Genomic DNA, 17487 nt, shown 5'->3' with positions numbered 1-17487 from the left:
GGTGACCGATGGATTGGTAGAGGCGGACCAATTCCGTGGCCTCAAGGCTCTCCTGACCTCAACCCTCTTGCCTTTCATTTATGGTGGCATTTGAAAGCTCTTGTCTACGCAACCCCGGTACCAAATGTAGAGACTCTTCGTGCTCGTATTGTGGACGGCTGTGATACAGTACGCCATTCTCCAGGGCTGCATCAGCGCTTCAGGGATTCCATGCGACGGAGGGTGGATGCATGTATCCTCGCTAACGGAGGACGTTTTGAACATTTCCTGTAACAAAGTGTTTGAAGTCACGCTGGTACGTTCTGTTGCTGTGTTTGAATTACATGATTAATGTGATTTGAAGAGAAGTAATAAAATGAGCTCTAACATGGAATGTCGTATACAACTCTCTTTAGGCTACCAGATCATGAGCTCATGTATCTACACCAAGTAGGTAAAAGTAGCGTGGACGTAAGGCGTCAATGGGCGTATTAAGGGGCTTCGGAACGCCCTATACTTGCAATGTTAAAATAACGCTTATAAATTACATCTTTCCTCACAAAGTATTTGAGGTAGGAAGTTGAACTTTTTACAGATTATTTATTGGAATATGGGCTACAACTTAACACAGGGATTTTACAAAATTTTAGTTCAGTTATTAAAGATGATTTTTTTCAATTGTAATGAAAATTCACAACATTTTTTTGCAATTTTTTATTTATATATTCAAAAATATACAGTTTTTTTGGAAAAAGGCTGTGTTAAATTATGCAGAAGGTACTGTGTAACATTTACTGAAAGTTTGAAACAAATATGTTTGGAAGTTCCTTAGAAAACATGTAATTAGTATGAGAAAATAAAAGTTTTGGGAATCGAGCGACAAAGATCGGATTAACTTTTTAGTGCATTCCAGGTCCATAGGATGGATTATCTTCATCCTCTGCAAACTCCTCCTCCAGCTTCGTCTTGTTCCTCCTCCTGTTTACTCTTGCTTGTATTTCTAGACTCTTTACAGCCCTGTCTGCAGCCCGAAGGCGTTCCTTGTCTAAAGCAAGCATCGCTCGTACCATGTTAGAACCTATCTTCATTCCTATACTTGGCTTTCCAACATTTCTCCTTTTCTTAAAAGATTTCAGAGGATTTCTAATAACTTTACTTTTACTCATTATTATACTTCAACAAAACAGAGACTCAAGAAACAGAATTAATTACGAATATTTTCGAGATAACGACAGAGTAAATAAACATGAAACAATCGACAATCACACCAGCAATATATATTGAACCATCACAGGTTAGCCACAACACATACTTTATCTCACATCACTAAAATGTACCTGATGGACACGGACGTTAATAATAACACCATGTGACAGCAGTTTAGCAGCCCCACAATGGGTCACGCCCATGTAGAACACATTTCAAAAAAAAATTAAAAATAGTTGTAGTTTTCGGAATTGAATAAATTATATATCTATTAAAAGGTAATAGTCTGCAGATTCAAAAAACGCAAAAAAGTAAAAATTGAACTTTTCATGATTTTGAGCCTTTCCGGAGCCCCTTAAGATTTCAAGTGCTCAGTTAGCGGTGGCGCCGCCACGCGGCTTATCCGAGAGTGGCAGTCAGTGGCGCCACTCGACATGGAGGGCGCCACGCGGATGCGGAAACAATCGCGCCGCGCGGGGCGCAGTTGCCGCCCACTTGTCAACGCGTCGTTAGAGAGCGCCAGGCCGCCGTGTCAGCCAAGTCGATGGCCCCGCCATTGTTCCGCCATCTGGCAATCGTCGAAATAATAATGGCTTACAAAAGGCCAGCAATTAAGAGGGGGGAATCGCAGGGCGGCTGCTCATTTGGGATGCACGGCGCTGGCTGGTTGACGCCGCCGACAGATGTACGCACAAAGCCGGCCAAATCGCGATGTCGGGAAACGCTGCAAATACAGGGCGTGTCGAACTAGTGCAGGAACATCCGGTTAAATTGACAGCTGCCTCCGTAGTGGAGAGACAGAGCAGCAACCCATACATTCTTTATGAGTAGTATCTTCCTATGAGGGTTACCCAGAAAGTAATGCACCGCATGTTTTTCTTCAACAGTTCTTTATTGAACATAATGAGAATTACACACGCGAACGAATGGTGTATTGTCTACACACCATGTAATCTCCATTCCGCTCTACGGTCTTCCTCCAGCGCGAAACAAGGGCATCTACGCCCTATCGGTATCAATCCTTGTTCCTGTGGAGGAACCAGTGCTTCACTGTGTGAATCACCACCTCATCGTGCTCAAAATGTCTTCCACGTAATGCTTCTGTCCTCGCGAATGACAACACCAGCTCGCTGCAACATGTAAGTGGGACAGGCGTGGATGGTCTCCCCGATCGCTGCAAATCGTGGAGCTCCGTCGAACCGCCTTCTGATGACCTCACCCTCCGTGCCCAATGACTAACTGTACTTCTGTCGATGGCAGATGCTCCATAGACTTTGTGCAAGCTTTTGTGAATATTCCATACAGTACAGTTTCTTTCTCTACAGTGAGAACATAAATGACGGCACGTTGCTTGTAATATTTCATCATCAAAGCACTTTCGAAGCTAAATCTATGAGGATTTGTATTTCGTTTTACAATTAGGAGTAAAACAAATAAGTGTTTCAGAGTTTTTCGGAAATTCAGCCCTAACGAGGTTCAATGCGGAATAAAAATTTTTACGAAAATATTTCGCTATATTAAAACGGTTTTAAAGCTGAATCCTTGAAAATCTGTATTTAAATTCTAAACAAATATGTATTACGGAATGAAAGTTTCTTTGGAAATATTAGCACAATTACTGAAAAGGCGGGATTAATAGAGACCTCCACCTGTAGCTGCCTGAATCACTTTTTAGTCAGAGGTAAATTCGGAAAAGACCATGCTTCTATGGTCGTAGTTAGCATGCAAAGTTCAAAAGACGTTGCAATTTCTGAACAAAAAAATTCGATTAAAATAAAAATGTCCATCAGCTTCAGACGCCATTTTAAAACTGTCCTGCAGCTACGTTATCTGTCGGAAGTGACGGAAACTTGGCGCGTTCACTCAGGAGACTTCAAATAATACATATGCAACGTTTCCTATTCGTAGCATTGTTTTCGGCTGAGAAAAAAAAAGTGGTTCATTACCTTCTGGGCAACCCTCGTACTTATAAATTCTCTCTTTCCGGCTCAATGAAAGATTCATGCAGGTAAACCTGCCTAGCATCGTAATATTACGAACTGCAAATAAGAAAAACAAAACAATAACTAAACCAAGAAATTTCGTATTTACGCAGAGGAAACTAACACAGTGCTCTACTAATCCTCGAAGAACAATCAAGAAACGCGAAATTGTTGAAGTAATACAATTCAGTGAAAGAATCGGTCATTTTACCTAATCTCGTTACACGAGGGGCGTTCATAAGTAATGCAATACATTTTTTTCTGAAATTAGGTCGGTTGTCGTCAAGATTCCCCACTCTTTTGGCTATAAAACCCTGTATTTCAACATAGCTCCGTTCAATGCGACGGCCTTAAGCCACCTTACTTATTTGACAGCTCTCTGCTTGGAAAGCTCCTCTGTTACAGACGCCATTTTGAATGTCACATATAGCGCCCTACCTGTCGGCACTTCGTGGAACTATAGGGGCTGAAGCAAGGAGTATTCCTCGATGCCCCACAGAAATGCCTCATTTTTTAACAGAAATTGGCCGAGGAAAAGAAATGTGTTGCGTTACTTATTGAGTGCTCCTCATATCATACCTAATTCCGTGCCCCTTTTACTTTAACTTTGTGATAATATACTTAATTCCGTGATAGCTTTTCTTTGCATTGTTACAGTTCAGTTCACTAATATATGTCACTCATTCAAAGCGTCGGTATAATTGGTATTAACATATTCACAGAGCCATACTATAAATTATCATGTTTTACTCGACGCAGAAATGATTATTTCATGGTATCCTCAACTTATTGGAATAGTGCTGTATCGTTATCCACTTTAAAACGACACGGTTTGTAACAGGTTAGCTTAGCGCCCGCTGCTTCGCTCGCGTTGACGTGAGGTCTGCACAGATTTTTTTAAATTTTTTTTATTTTAATGGATTTTTTGTTCACAAATTGCAACGTCTTCTAAACTTTCTGTGCTAATTACGACCATAAAAGCATGGTCTTTTCCGAATTTACCTCTGACCAAAAAGCGATTCAAGCAGCTACAGTCGGAGGTCTCTATTAATCCTGCCTTTTCAGTACTTGTGCTGTTATTTCCAAAGATACTTTCATTCCGTAATACGTATTTCTTTAGAAGTCAAATATAGATTTTCATAGATTCAGCTTTAAAACCGTTTTAATATAACGAAATATTTTCGTAAAAATTTTATTCCCCATTTGAACCCCTTAGGGCTGAATTTCCCAAAAACACTGAAATATGTATTTGTTTTATTTCTAACTGAGAAACCAAATACAAATCCTCATAGATTTAGCTTCGAAAGTGCTTTAATAATGAAATATTTCGATAAAACTTCCATCTCCTTTTTCACCTCATTAGGGGTTGGATTTCCAAGAACACTGAAACACGTATTTTTTTTTTTTTAATTTCCAACTGAGAAGTTACATACCAATTGTCATAGACACAGCTTTAAAAGTACTTTAGTACTTCTTTAAAAATGATATGTTTTCAAAAGAACATTCGCGAACTATTTCAACACCGTTGGGACTAAATTTCCAAAAACGCTGAAATACCGAGGAACTAAATACCAACAATATCAGAAATTAAGACCGCCTTGCTGCACAACACTGTTATTTATTTACTTATTTATTTTCCCAGTTTAGTTTCGGTGGCACATATCAACATCATCAGTGTTTTTTTTTTAATCTAAAACATGGAGAAAGTAGTATAGTTATACAAACACAGTAACACATTATTACATTTTTACTGTTCTTTTTTTTATATAGTTTCCTATGGATACTTTCATACTACCTTATATATTGTATGTTATGCCTTGTTTTTAAGAATTATTCTCGCTGTTTGCGGCATATTTTCTGTGCTTTTTTCTGTTGCCATTTTTTTCTCAGCTTACATCATGTCATCTGCAACTGTGTGAGCATCTCTTAGTAAACAAATACTAAAAGGTGAACTTCGTATGTCAGCAATATACACTTGGAGTTGCAGTAGTGTTGTGGAAGCCAGTTTTAGTGTGTACTGGGCTGTTAATTAGTTATTCGTGTACTCATGTTCGTTGGACGGCATTTAGCTGATTCTGTACGCGGCAACAGGAAAAAAGAACAGAAGATATGCCGCAAACAGTGGGAATAATTCTTAAAAACATGTCATAACATACAATAAATAAGGCAGTATGAAAGTATCCATAGAAAATAATATTTCAAAAAAACGTACAATAAAAATTTAATAATGTGTTACTGTGTCTGTATAACTATGCTATTTTTGCATGTTTTAGATTTTAAAAAACCCACTGATGATGGTGATATTTGTCGCCGAAACTAGTTTGGGAAAATAAATAAGTGAACAAATAACAAGGTGTTTTGCATCAAAGCGGACTTAATTTCTGATATCCTTGTTTTTCTATGCAAACACGGACCACATGGAAGAGTTCCAAGATAAAGTATTGTAACTAAATACCAGCCTTCGTAGTTCTAGCTTCAAAATTGCATTAACAGCGAAATATTTTCAAAAAAACTTTTCACCACCTGTTTCACCCCTTTAGAGGTGGAATTGCGAAAAGTTTCTTCTTAAACGATGCTTACAGTGTAAAATAAACACTCTCTCCAATTCTGATATTTCTATCTTCAGCAGTACGGGCTGCGCGTTGATGAGTCAGTCAGGACACTGGCTTTTATACACCAGTATATTGTTCACTAGCGTCAGACACGACAGTAATGGCCAAATCGTGCTCACCACAAACGGAGAGGAACAGGAATATTTGCTGGAGGCCTCTCGAATGCAACTTGCGCTGACCTCACGATAAAATCTAATAACACCGCAACTGAATTGCGAGCCATGGCTGCCAACTTCGGAAATAAGTGGGTAGATGCCTACGACTTTCCACGTGTTGCAGGATCCACTTTCTTCCAGACTGGTGAAACTTGACAGGATTTGCGGGACTCTGGTGTGTGATGTCAAGTTGTCTATCGGAGAGCGGGCTCGAGTGGACGCGTGATCGACAGGCGAGGCTCGGAGGACGAGAAGCGACTGACCCCTTATCGAAGGGCTCGACTGCTGCCGCAGCCGTTCGGTTATGGGGCGCCGTAAAGCCGCGCCAGATAGGCGTGGGAGGACACGCCTAAGATAAATGGCAGGCCGGGCCGTAAAGGACAGATAGGCTGCGCGGCGACTCCTCTGTGGCTGCCCAAGGACCGCCAGCGGTCAGACATCGGTACACAGGATTCCGCCTGTCCAACACTGCTGGCGCTAGCAAACTACCGTCGGGACGTACGGGGGATAGGAAATACAGGGCTATTACAAATGATTGAAGCGATTTCATAAATTCACTGTAGCTCCATTCATTGACATATGGTCACGACACACTACAGATACGTAGAAAAACTCATAAAGTTTTGTTCGGCTGAAGCCGCACTTCAGGTTTCTGCCGCCAGAGCGTTCGAGAGCGTAGTGAGACAAAACGGCGACAGGAGCCGAGAATGCGTATGTCGTGCTTGAAATGCACTCACATCAGTCAGTCATAACAGTGCAACGACACTTCAGGACGAAGTTCAACAAAGATCCACCAACTGCTAACTCCATTCGGCGATGGTATGCGCAGTTTACAGCTTATGGATGCCTCTGTAAGGGGAAATCAACGGGTCGGCCTGCAGTGAGCGAAGAAACGGTTGAACGCGTGCGGGCAAGTTTCACCCGTAGCCCGCGGAAGTCGGCGAATAAAGCAAGCAGGGGCTAAACGTACCACAGCCGACGGTTTGGAAAATCTTACGGAAAAGGCTAAAGCAGAAGCCTTACCGTTTCGAACTCATTGATGGGGACATGCTGCGCCGAGTGTGGGAGGAACTTGATTATCGGCTTGATGTCTGCCGAATCACTAAAGGGGCACATATCCAACATTTCTGAATGCCTAAAAAAACTTTTTGATCTTTTGTATGTGTGTGCAAAGCATTGTGAAAATATCTCAAATAATAAAGTTATTGTAGAGCTGTGAAATCGCTTCAATCATTTGTAATAACGCTGTATAACGTGAACAGTGGTAGAACTGGGATGGTTGTGGTCGACGGTCAACAATGCAGGTAAGGCACGTGTCGCGCTGGACTGAGCGTGCTCAGTAAGGACTAGGGCACCAGTGCAGGTTGTTTACGAGTAGTGCAAGCTTCATATTTGCGTTCAGAGACCGAGGTCGACGTGCAATGAAAGATCTAACAGAGTTCCAAAGAGGGCAGGTAGTGGGGGCCCCTTCAGCTGGAGCTTCAGTAACCATGACAGCCAACTTATTGAATGTTTCAAGAGAAACGGTTTCAACAGTCATGTTAGTCTACACAAAACATGGAAAGACGTCATTGTGTAAACGTAACAATGGACGCAAATCAAAACTAAATGACAAAGATCGTCGTACGCTGACACAAATTGTATCAGAACAACACAAAATCACGGCTGCTAAAGTAACTGCAGAGCCAATAGCCATCTTTGAGACCCCGAATCTATCGACACAATCCATAAAGCGAATATTCATGGACGAGCTGTTATACCGAAACCATTAGTGACGACAACCACCTCAAAGAAGCGTAAAACATGGTGGCAGGAGCGTAAATCCTGGACGACTGATCAGTGGAAACACGTTATATGGTCCGACGTGTGAACGTTTTCGTTATTTCCAACCCTGGACCGGGTTTACGTCTGGAGAACGCCAAAATAACCCTACAACATTGATTCCTTGATTCCAACGGTTAAGCACGGAGGTGGAAGTGTGGTGGTATGGGCAGCCATATCATGGTATTCTGCTGGTCCCATCATTACTGTCACAGGCCGTGTTACAGCAAACAATTATGTGAACGTTTTCGGTGATCAGATGCACCTCATGATTCAAATGTTGATTCCCACCAATGATGCCATATTTCAGGACGATAATGCACCATTTCACACAGTACAATCGTGGTATGAGAAGCATGCAACTAAACTGCAGCGTCTTCCCTAGCCAGCACATTCCCCGGACTTGAACATTATCGAACCTTGAGGGCCATATTGGAGCGCAGACTCTGGAGCAGGTTTCCATTTTCCTCGACATTACAGGAGTTAGAAGAGTTTCTGATCGAAGAGTGGCGTAACATTCCACTGGAGATTAAACATTCATTATATGGAAGTACTCCAAGAAGAGTCGTAGCTGTATTGCGGGAATATGGGGGTCCAATCCCTTATTAATAAACGATTTCCAAGTAGGTACATGTCTTCACATTATTTTGACCATCCCCTGTAAGTGTCCCACGATAAGTTATCAGAGAACCAGCTGGAATTTCCTGCATGTTCAAATGGTTCAAATGGCTCTGAGCGCTATGGGACTTAACTTCTGAGGTCATCATTCCCCTATAACTTAGAACTACTTAAACCTAACTAACCTAAGGATATCACACACATCCATGCCCGAGGCAGGATTCGAACCTGTGACCGTAGCGGTCGCGCGGTTCCAGACTGTAGCGCCTAGAACCGCTCGGCCACCCAGTCCGTCTCTTGCATGTTATTGCTGATTATCAGTGCTCTTCTGGTAATGGAAGGCTGATACTGATCATCAGAATTCTTATACGTACAGATTGCACCTGTAGGTTGTGCTTTCCTAAAGTTTCATCGTTAACCCCCGTCTCCGTATTGTCACATCGCATTAGTTCGCACCTGCGATAGGCAACCGAGTTAGCAGATTCGCAAAGTGGACAGCCTTAGCCGGCCGATGTGGCCGAGCGGTTCTAGACGCTTCAGTCCGGAACCGCGCTGCTGCTACGGTCGCAGGTTCGAATCCTGTCTCGGGCATGGATGTGTGTGATGTCCTTAGGTTAGTTAGGTTTAAGCAGTTCTAAGTCTAGGGGACTGATGTTCTCTGATGTTAAGTCCCATGGTGCTTAAAGCCATTTGGACAGCCTTGGCGCCTTGCCAGACACGTCATGTGAACCACTTGCACCCACAATTTGGCGCTTGCCACGTCACAGACGAAGCTAATATTGAGAACGTGTAGAGTGAATTACGAACGTGGACAGATGGTCTGTCCAGTGATGTGTGCCTGTTTCATTTTTCTTGTAGTTTTTGCGCAGTCTGTTCTCAAACCCTGGAGGTATTTACATATAATCCTATACGTCATATCCCTCCATCTCCCAATCCAACCAACCCCGTTGGACAGCGAATCGGCGGCAAATATTCTTTTCATATTGTTACCTCCAAGACAGTAATTAAAATAACCATACATTCATATTTTTTTTAAATAAAACTGATAGTCAAAGGGTTAAGGCACTTCCAGAATTGAAAGAGGAACGTATCCTGACGTTGCCTTTCCTGTTAACGTTACTAAAAATTATATTTATTACCAGAAAAGAGGACAAAGTGCTCATCCATCTCTTTTTTGCGTCGTCAGCCTTCATGTAGTTTGATGCGAATTCCTCTCCTGTGCCAACCTTTTCCATCTCAGAGCAGCAGTTGCAAACTACGTCCTCAATTATTTGCCGGATGTATTCCAATCTCTGACTTCCTCTACACCTCTGTTACCAGGAAATTATTCCCTCCAATCTTAACAGATGTCCTATCATCCTGTCACTTCATCTTATCCATGTTTTCCATCTATTCCTTTCCTCGCCGATTCTACGGAGAAACCCTTATTTCTTCCCTTATGAATCCATCAAATTTTCAATATTCTTCTGCACGACCACATCTCAAAGTCTTCGATTCTCTTCTGCTCCGGTTTTCCTACAGTCCATGTTTCATTGCCATACAATGCTGTAATCCAAACGTGTATTCTCAGAAATTTCTCCCTCACTAATTACAATTAGACGAATGATTTCAGAAAATCAGCCTATCGGTTGCAGGTATAAAGGGTTGTTAACAACCACTGACTATGGTTTCAGCAATAGTAACATCGTGTTTTCAGAAGTACATGGACGTAATATCACACACTTGCGAGGACAAATTTCAGAGCGAAGAAACTCTTATCTAGTAACATAGAATGTGTGCCAATCAGAAAAATCAAATAAAAGCGATTAAAAGCATTCTCGCTTTAGATAAAAAGCGTAAAAGTCTTCACATTAGAATGCACATGGAATTAAACGGCAGCGCAATAGCCAGTGTGTGGCTGATGCCATGCGGCGGCTGACAAAGTTGTCGCAGTGCACGTAATAGGAAACATGGGTAGGTGGCGCATTTGCGCGAAAACATGAGCGCATAGCAAACAGGCAAAGTTAAACTATCAATCACCACGTTATACCAAAAAGAAACTGAGAAAAGTTTTTAGGTAGAAAAATCGGGGGAAGCTGGGAGGTAGGGAGGAGGAGGGAAAATTTTAAAAGTGAAATATACCAGTAAAAAGTAGGATAAATACACTCCTGGAAATGGAAAAAAGAACACATTGACACCGGTGTGTCAGACCCACCATACTTGCTCCGGACACTGCGAGAGGGCTGTACAAGCAATGATCACACGCACGGCACAGCGGACACACCAGGAACCGCGGTGTTGGCCGTCGAATGGCGCTAGCTGCGCAGCATTTGTGCACCGCCGCCGTCAGTGTCAGCCAGTTTGCCGTGGCATACGGAGCTCCATCGCAGTCTTTAACACTGGTAGCATGCCGCGACAGCGTGGACGTGAACCGTATGTGCAGTTGACGGACTTTGAGCGAGGGCGTATAGTGGGCATGCGGGAGGCCGGGTGGACGTACCGCCGAATTGCTCAACACGTGGGGCGTGAGGTCTCGACAGTACATCGATGTTGTCGCCAGTGGTCGGCGGAAGGTGCACCTGCCCGTCCACCTGGGACCGGACCGCAGCGACGCACGGATGCACGCCAAGACCGTAGGATCCTACGCAGTGCCGTAGGGGACCGCACCGCCACTTCCCAGCAAATTAGGGACACTGTTGCTCCTGGGGTATCGGCGAGGACCATTCGCAACCGTCTCCATGAAGCTGGGCTACGGTCCCGCACACCGTTAGGCCGTCTTCCGCTCACGCCCCAACATCGTGCAGCCCGCCTCCAGTGGTATCGCGACAGGCGTGAATGGAGGGACGAATGGAGACGTGTCGTCTTCAGCGATGAGAGTCGCTTCTGCCTTGGTGCCAATGATGGTCGTATGCGTGTTTGGCGCCGTGCAGGTGAGCGCCACAATCAGGACTGCATACGACCGAGGCACACAGGGCCAACACCCGGCATCATGGTGTGGGGAGCGATCTCCTACACTGGCTGTACACCACTGGTGATCGTCGAGGGGACACTGAATAGTGCACGGTACATCCAAACCGTCATCGAACCCATCGTTCTACCATTCCTAGACCGGCAAGGGAACTTGCTGTTCCAACAGGACAATGCACGTCCGCATGTATCCCGTGCCACCCAACGTGCTCTAGAAGGTGTAAGTCAACTACCCTGGCCAGCAAGATCTCCGGATCTGTCCCCCATTGAGCATGTTTGGGACTGGATGAAGCGTCGTCTCACGCGGTCTGCACGTCCAGCACGGACGCTGGTCCAACTGAGGCGCCAGGTGGAAATGGCATGGCAAGCCGTTCCACAGGACTACATCCAGCATCTCTACGATCGTCTCCATGGGAGAATAGCAGCCTGCATTGCTGCGAAAGGTGGATATACACTGTACTAGTGCCGACATTGTGCATGCTCTGTTGCCTGTGTCTATGTGCCTGTGGTTCTGTCAGTGTGATCATGTGATGTATCTGACCCCAGGAATGTGTCAATAAAGTTTCCCCTTCCTGGGACAATGAATTCACGGTGTTCTTATTTCAATTTCCAGGAGTGTAGAACGAAATAAAATACTTTACAATGAAAATAGAAATTTTATGTGAATGAATGACCATTGGAGGCCACCACCGAACTGTAACTACATTAACTAGTGTGAAGTACCATCTTCAAGAGACTGTCCACTCGTAAGTTATAGCTGATAAATTTAGCATTTTATCGTAACTAATGAGAGTGTGTTTAAAAACTTCTAGTTCTTCACGGGAGTCAAACTTTCGCCATTTAACCTCCTCACACAAAATTACGGTTTCACCTATATCTTTATGGGAATGATTACTAATCAGTAAATTGCACTGCCTGACTTCCGTCGAGTTTTTGTAGAATACTTTGTACATTTGAATGAAACACGAACAACAGGGGAGTAATAATCTACAATATTTATAGAATATTACACCATTGTTGTGTGTATTCCATTCATAAGGAGTAAATGTTCAGGAAATGTGGACTGGTGCACATTACAACCCTTCTTTTCTAGTAAATATTCTTTATAACTAATTTGGATCGTCCTGTCAGCTTGACCTATATAGTAACAGGAGCAATTATTACAAATCATTTTATAGAACGCTCATTATCAACGCCCCTTTCCCCCCATTAATGTACAGAAAGTTCAAAAAACCTTCAGTGACATTAAACAGTGCAATGGGACTGCCACTGTTAAATGCAGAGGAGAGAAAGAGCTGGAAAAGGCTCTGTGAAGGGGAGGACTAACCTGATTACGTCACAGAAGAAGAAACAGGAGTCAAGAGGAAAGAGCTAGTAAATCCAGTATTAGAATCAGAATTTAGAAGAGCTTTGCAAGACTTAAAATCAAATAAGACAGAAGGGGTGGATAACATTCCATCGAAATTTCTAAAATCATTTGGGGAACTGGCTACAAACCGTTTATTCATGTTGGTGTGCAGGCTGTATGAGACGCGATATATCATCAGACGCCCGTAAAAACATCATCCACACAATTCCCAGACATTCTAATACCGTGACGTTCACAGCACCCACTATGTACATCTACATCTACATCGATACTCTGCAAATCGCATTTAACTGCCTGCCAGAGGGTTCATCGACCACCTTCACAATGCTCTATTATTCCAATCTCGTATAGCGAGCGGAAAGAAGGAACACCTATATCTTTCCGCACTAGTTCTGATTTCCCTTATTTTATCGTGGTGATCATTTCTCCCTATGTAGGTCGGTGTCAACAAAATATTTTTGCAATCGGAGGAGAAAGTTGGTGAACGGAATTTCGTGAGAAGATTCCGTCGCAATGAAAAACGCCTTTCTTTTCATTGTTGTCCAGGCCAAATCCTTATCATTTCTGTGACACTCTCTCCCATATTTCGCGATAATACAAAACGTGCCGCCCTTCTTTGAACCAGTGTCCCTTCCAGACGCTAGTCAGTCGTTTTCTGAAGATGGCCAAATAAGCCGAAAACTAGTTCGAGATTAACAAAGATCAGTAGAACAAGTGTAATGGTTGAAATGGCTCTGAGCACTATGAGACTTAGCTTCTGAGGTCATCAGTCCCCTAGAACTTAGAACTACTTAAAAATAACTAATCTAAGGACATTCACACACGTCCATGCCCGAGGCAGGATTCGAAACTGCGACCTTAGCGGTCGCGCGGTTCCAGACTGTAGCGCCTAGAACAAGTGTACTTGCTGTTATAAATCTGTTTATTGACTAGGGAGAGCTGTGTCAATTTCCCCTACAGTTATATATTTTAAATGGCTCTGAGCACTATGGGACGTAACATCTGAGGTCATCAGTCCCCTAGAACTTAGAAGTACTTCAACCTAAGTAACCGAAGTACAGCACACACATCCATGCCCGAGGTAGGATTCGAACCTGCGACCGTAGCGGTCGCGCGGCTCCAGACTGTAGCGCCTAGAACCGCTCGGCCACCAAGGCCGGCCCTACAGTTACAAGTCTGTTGTGTGTTGTCTTACGACTATTTGTCTAACGACCATGCAGTTTTCAGACGTAATTAGCAACAGCGTTTTGTAACATAATCATACCGTAAAGTAGGGCCGACGTGACTGCCCATACAGACAGCTTAAACTTTCGCGTTTTTGGTTTAGGTGAGCAAGGGAGAGGAAAGAGGACCGGCTGTGCAGATTGCTCGACTCGGCAGCCATTTAGCCGCGCCTCGGAGTGCAGCGAGGTGCTTCCGATGGCGGTGCCGCCTGCCCAGGAGGGTCGGTTAGCGCTCAGAGTGTCGCCGCCGAGATAACGAGCCGGTCAATATTTGGAGAGCGACGGCGGCTGCCTGCCTGCCTGACCTCCAGGGACAGGACACTGGGCCGCCTGCGACGTCCGTCCGGCCACTGGCCACTGCCCACCGCAGACTGCTGCTCGCTGCCACACGCCACCGAAGGCCTTTCGCACTCGTGCACTGTGTACACCTTCCAATGCCTTTTTCATTCCGCTTTTCTAAAATGAATTTAGAGAAAAGCTAACCTAAATGACTGTCAATACAGCTACCAGTCTGACATCGAAGTTATACGCGGCGTCATCCTCGTATATGACACTATTGGCCATTAAAATTGCTACACCAAGAAGAAATGCAGATGATAAACGCGTAATCACTGGACAAATATCTTATACTACGACTGACATGTGATTACATTTTCACGCAATTTCGGTGCATAGATCCTGAGAAATCAGTACACAGAACAACCACCTCTGGCCGTAATAACGGCCTTCATACGCCTGGGCATTGAGTCAAACAGAGCTTGGATGGCGTGTACAGGTACAGCTGCCCATGCAGCTTCAACACGATACTACAGTTCATCAAGAGTAAGGACTGGCGGATTGTGACGAGCCAGTTGCTCGGCCACCATTGACCAGACGTTTTCAATTGGTGAGAGATCTGGAGAGTGTACTGGCCAGGGCAGCAGTCGAACATTTTCTGTATCCACAAAGGCCCGTACAGGTTCTGCAACATGCGGTCGTGCATTATCCTGCTGAAATGTAGGGTTTCGCAGGGATCGAATGAAGGCTAGAGCCACGGGTCGGAACACATCTGAAATGTAACGTCCACTGTTCCAAGTGCCGTCAATGCGAACAAGAGGTGACCGAGACGTGTAACCAATGGCACCCCATACCATCACGCCGGGTGATACGCCAGTATGGCGATGACGAATACACGCTTCCAATGTTCGTTCACCGCGATGTCGCCAAACACGGATTCGACCATCATGATGTAAACACAACCTGGATTCATCCGAACAAATGACGTTTTGCCATTCGTGCACCCAGGTTCGTCGTTGAGTACACCATCGCAGGCGCTGCTGTCTGTGATGCAGCGTCAAGGGTAACCGCAGCCATGCTCTCCGAGCTGATAGTCCATGCTGCTGCAAACGTCGTCGAACTGTTCGTGCAAATGGTTGTTGTCATGCAAACGTACCCATCTGTTGACTCAGGGATCGAGACGTGGCAGCACGATCCGTTACAGCCATGTGGATAAGATGCCTGTCATCTCGACTGCTAGTGATACGAGGCCGTTGGGATCCAGCACGGCGTTCCGTATTACCCTCCTGAACCCACCGATTCCATATTCTGCTAACACTCATTGGATCTCGACCAACACAAGCAGCAATGTCGCGATACGATAAACCCCAATCGCGATAGGCTACAGTCGAACCTTTATCGAAGTCGAAAACGTGATGGTACGCATTTCTCCTCGTTACACGAGGCATCACAACAACGTTTCACCAGGCAACGCCGGTCAACTGCTGTTTGTGTATGAGAAATTGGTTGGAAACTTTCGTCATGTCAGCAATTTCTAGGTGTCGCCACCAGCGCCAACCTTGTGTGAATGCTCTGAAAAGGTAATCATTTGCATATTACAGCATCTTCTTCCTGTCGGTTACATTTCGCGTCTGTAGCACGTCATCTTCGTGGTGTAGCAAGTTTAATGTCCAATAGTGTATCTTCTGTACTCTGTTCACCATAACAATAAACCTGATGTAAACAAACACAAACACGATTACTGGTCAGCAGCCGTAGCTCTGGTACACTGGTGTTGTTCCGCGCATGGAAGTAGCTCCGACTTATTTATTAGATACCTTAAAACTATGTCCCTGTAAATAAAACCTTAAGACATTCTGATGTAGTAACAGCCATCAAAGCTTTTGTTAATCATAATTTAGCCACGTAATTTTTACTTCAAAAATTGTGTACAGTCACAGTCTCTGTAAGCGCTTCTCGTGCTCTGTTTCGCTGTTCACATGTATCGCGTAAATGGATGACACTGCTTCCTGCTTCGTACTAAAAAATGCGCGCGCAACGCTGTTATGGCTAGAAACAAGTTGTTGTTAATATTTTCACAACATTACAGAGAAAAATCAGCTTTGACATTTTTCGAGAAACAAAATGTAATAAATTTTAGGGACGGTATTTCGGTTATATTAGTGGCGTGACCCTCGTGCCGGCACGGTAGCTCAGCGTGTTCGGTCAGAGAGGCAGTGGCCCTCTGTAATAATAATAATAAAAAAAAACTGAGTAATGGAATCAACGATCAGCTTGAACGGATGTCATGTGACTTCCGCCCAGACCAAACGCAACGGACAACACGGAACAAAAAAAGTGTCGTAGATTGATAATCTGGCGGGATGGTGGGTGCATGTTCACAACCAGTTATGATCTACATTTTTTGTATTGTTGTACTTGTCACTTTAACACTGCAATCTGAACCCAACAGAATTGATCTGGAGCCAGGTTAAAGGATTTTTCGCGAGAAATAACATGACATTTAAACTGCCAAACTTAATGCACGAAGCTTTGTTAGACGTCACTGCCGAACGATGGCGAAATGCACAACGGCACGTCATAAAAGAGGAGGAGGAAATGTGGACCTTTTGGTGGCTTGGGATTCTGTTGCTGATCGCCTCGTTATCAACGTTACAGTACTGAAATGTACCGCACTCCTCCGAGTCCGAACTGAGCAAAGGTTGGGAAATTGTACGGGCGCTGATAACCACGCAGTTGAGCGCCCCACAAACCAAACATCATCATCATCATCCGAGTCCGATTTGGAAGAAGTTCAGAGATTACTAACGACTGTCTGTAATACTTGCAGTGAATATTTATAACTTCATGGTGAAATGCCAGCATTGCGCTTTTACGCCCCACATAGCTCATACAAAAAAAAGGCCCTTGTTAAAGTCGTAGTTTTCATACTCTCGTTTTTAATTGCAGTACTATGTTAGCTAAACTCGAGAGCATGTTATGTTTTCCATCAGGTCACCTGAGAAGCGTATCGCCTCAGTTTTACCTATATTTCCTTCTGTTCAAAAATTAAACGACATTCAAGGCTATATTGTTCACTACTCGTCTCCTTTTACGCCTTTACTACAACTTTTCACATCACTGCAGGTTAATTGGACCAGGTGGCTGGCCAGCGCTTTCTAAGTTAAATGCGCCGGTAAAGCTGTTGTCACGTATTATCGCTAAGTCGATGCACGCGTAACGCACAGCACAAAACGTATCCTCATTATCGTACTTGTCTAGGGCCTAGCACTGCTGCCTCATCACGGGTTCCCGAGGACG

The 17487-nt window shown here is 44.1% G+C and overlaps 1 protein-coding gene across 3 annotated transcripts in view; it reads right to left on the bottom strand.

Annotated features, from left to right (window-relative positions):
* Nucleotides 1-17487, bottom strand: part of LOC126187475 (protein slit) — a 793364-nt gene that overhangs the window by 626819 nt on the left and 149058 nt on the right. The window lies entirely within an intron of this gene.

This window comes from Schistocerca cancellata, chromosome 5 (assembly GCF_023864275.1).
Source record: "Schistocerca cancellata isolate TAMUIC-IGC-003103 chromosome 5, iqSchCanc2.1, whole genome shotgun sequence".
In the NCBI taxonomy this organism is placed as follows: domain Eukaryota; kingdom Metazoa; phylum Arthropoda; class Insecta; order Orthoptera; family Acrididae; genus Schistocerca; species Schistocerca cancellata.
Note: the sequence above shows the minus strand (reverse complement) of the source record. Positions and strands in the feature narration are given on the sequence as shown.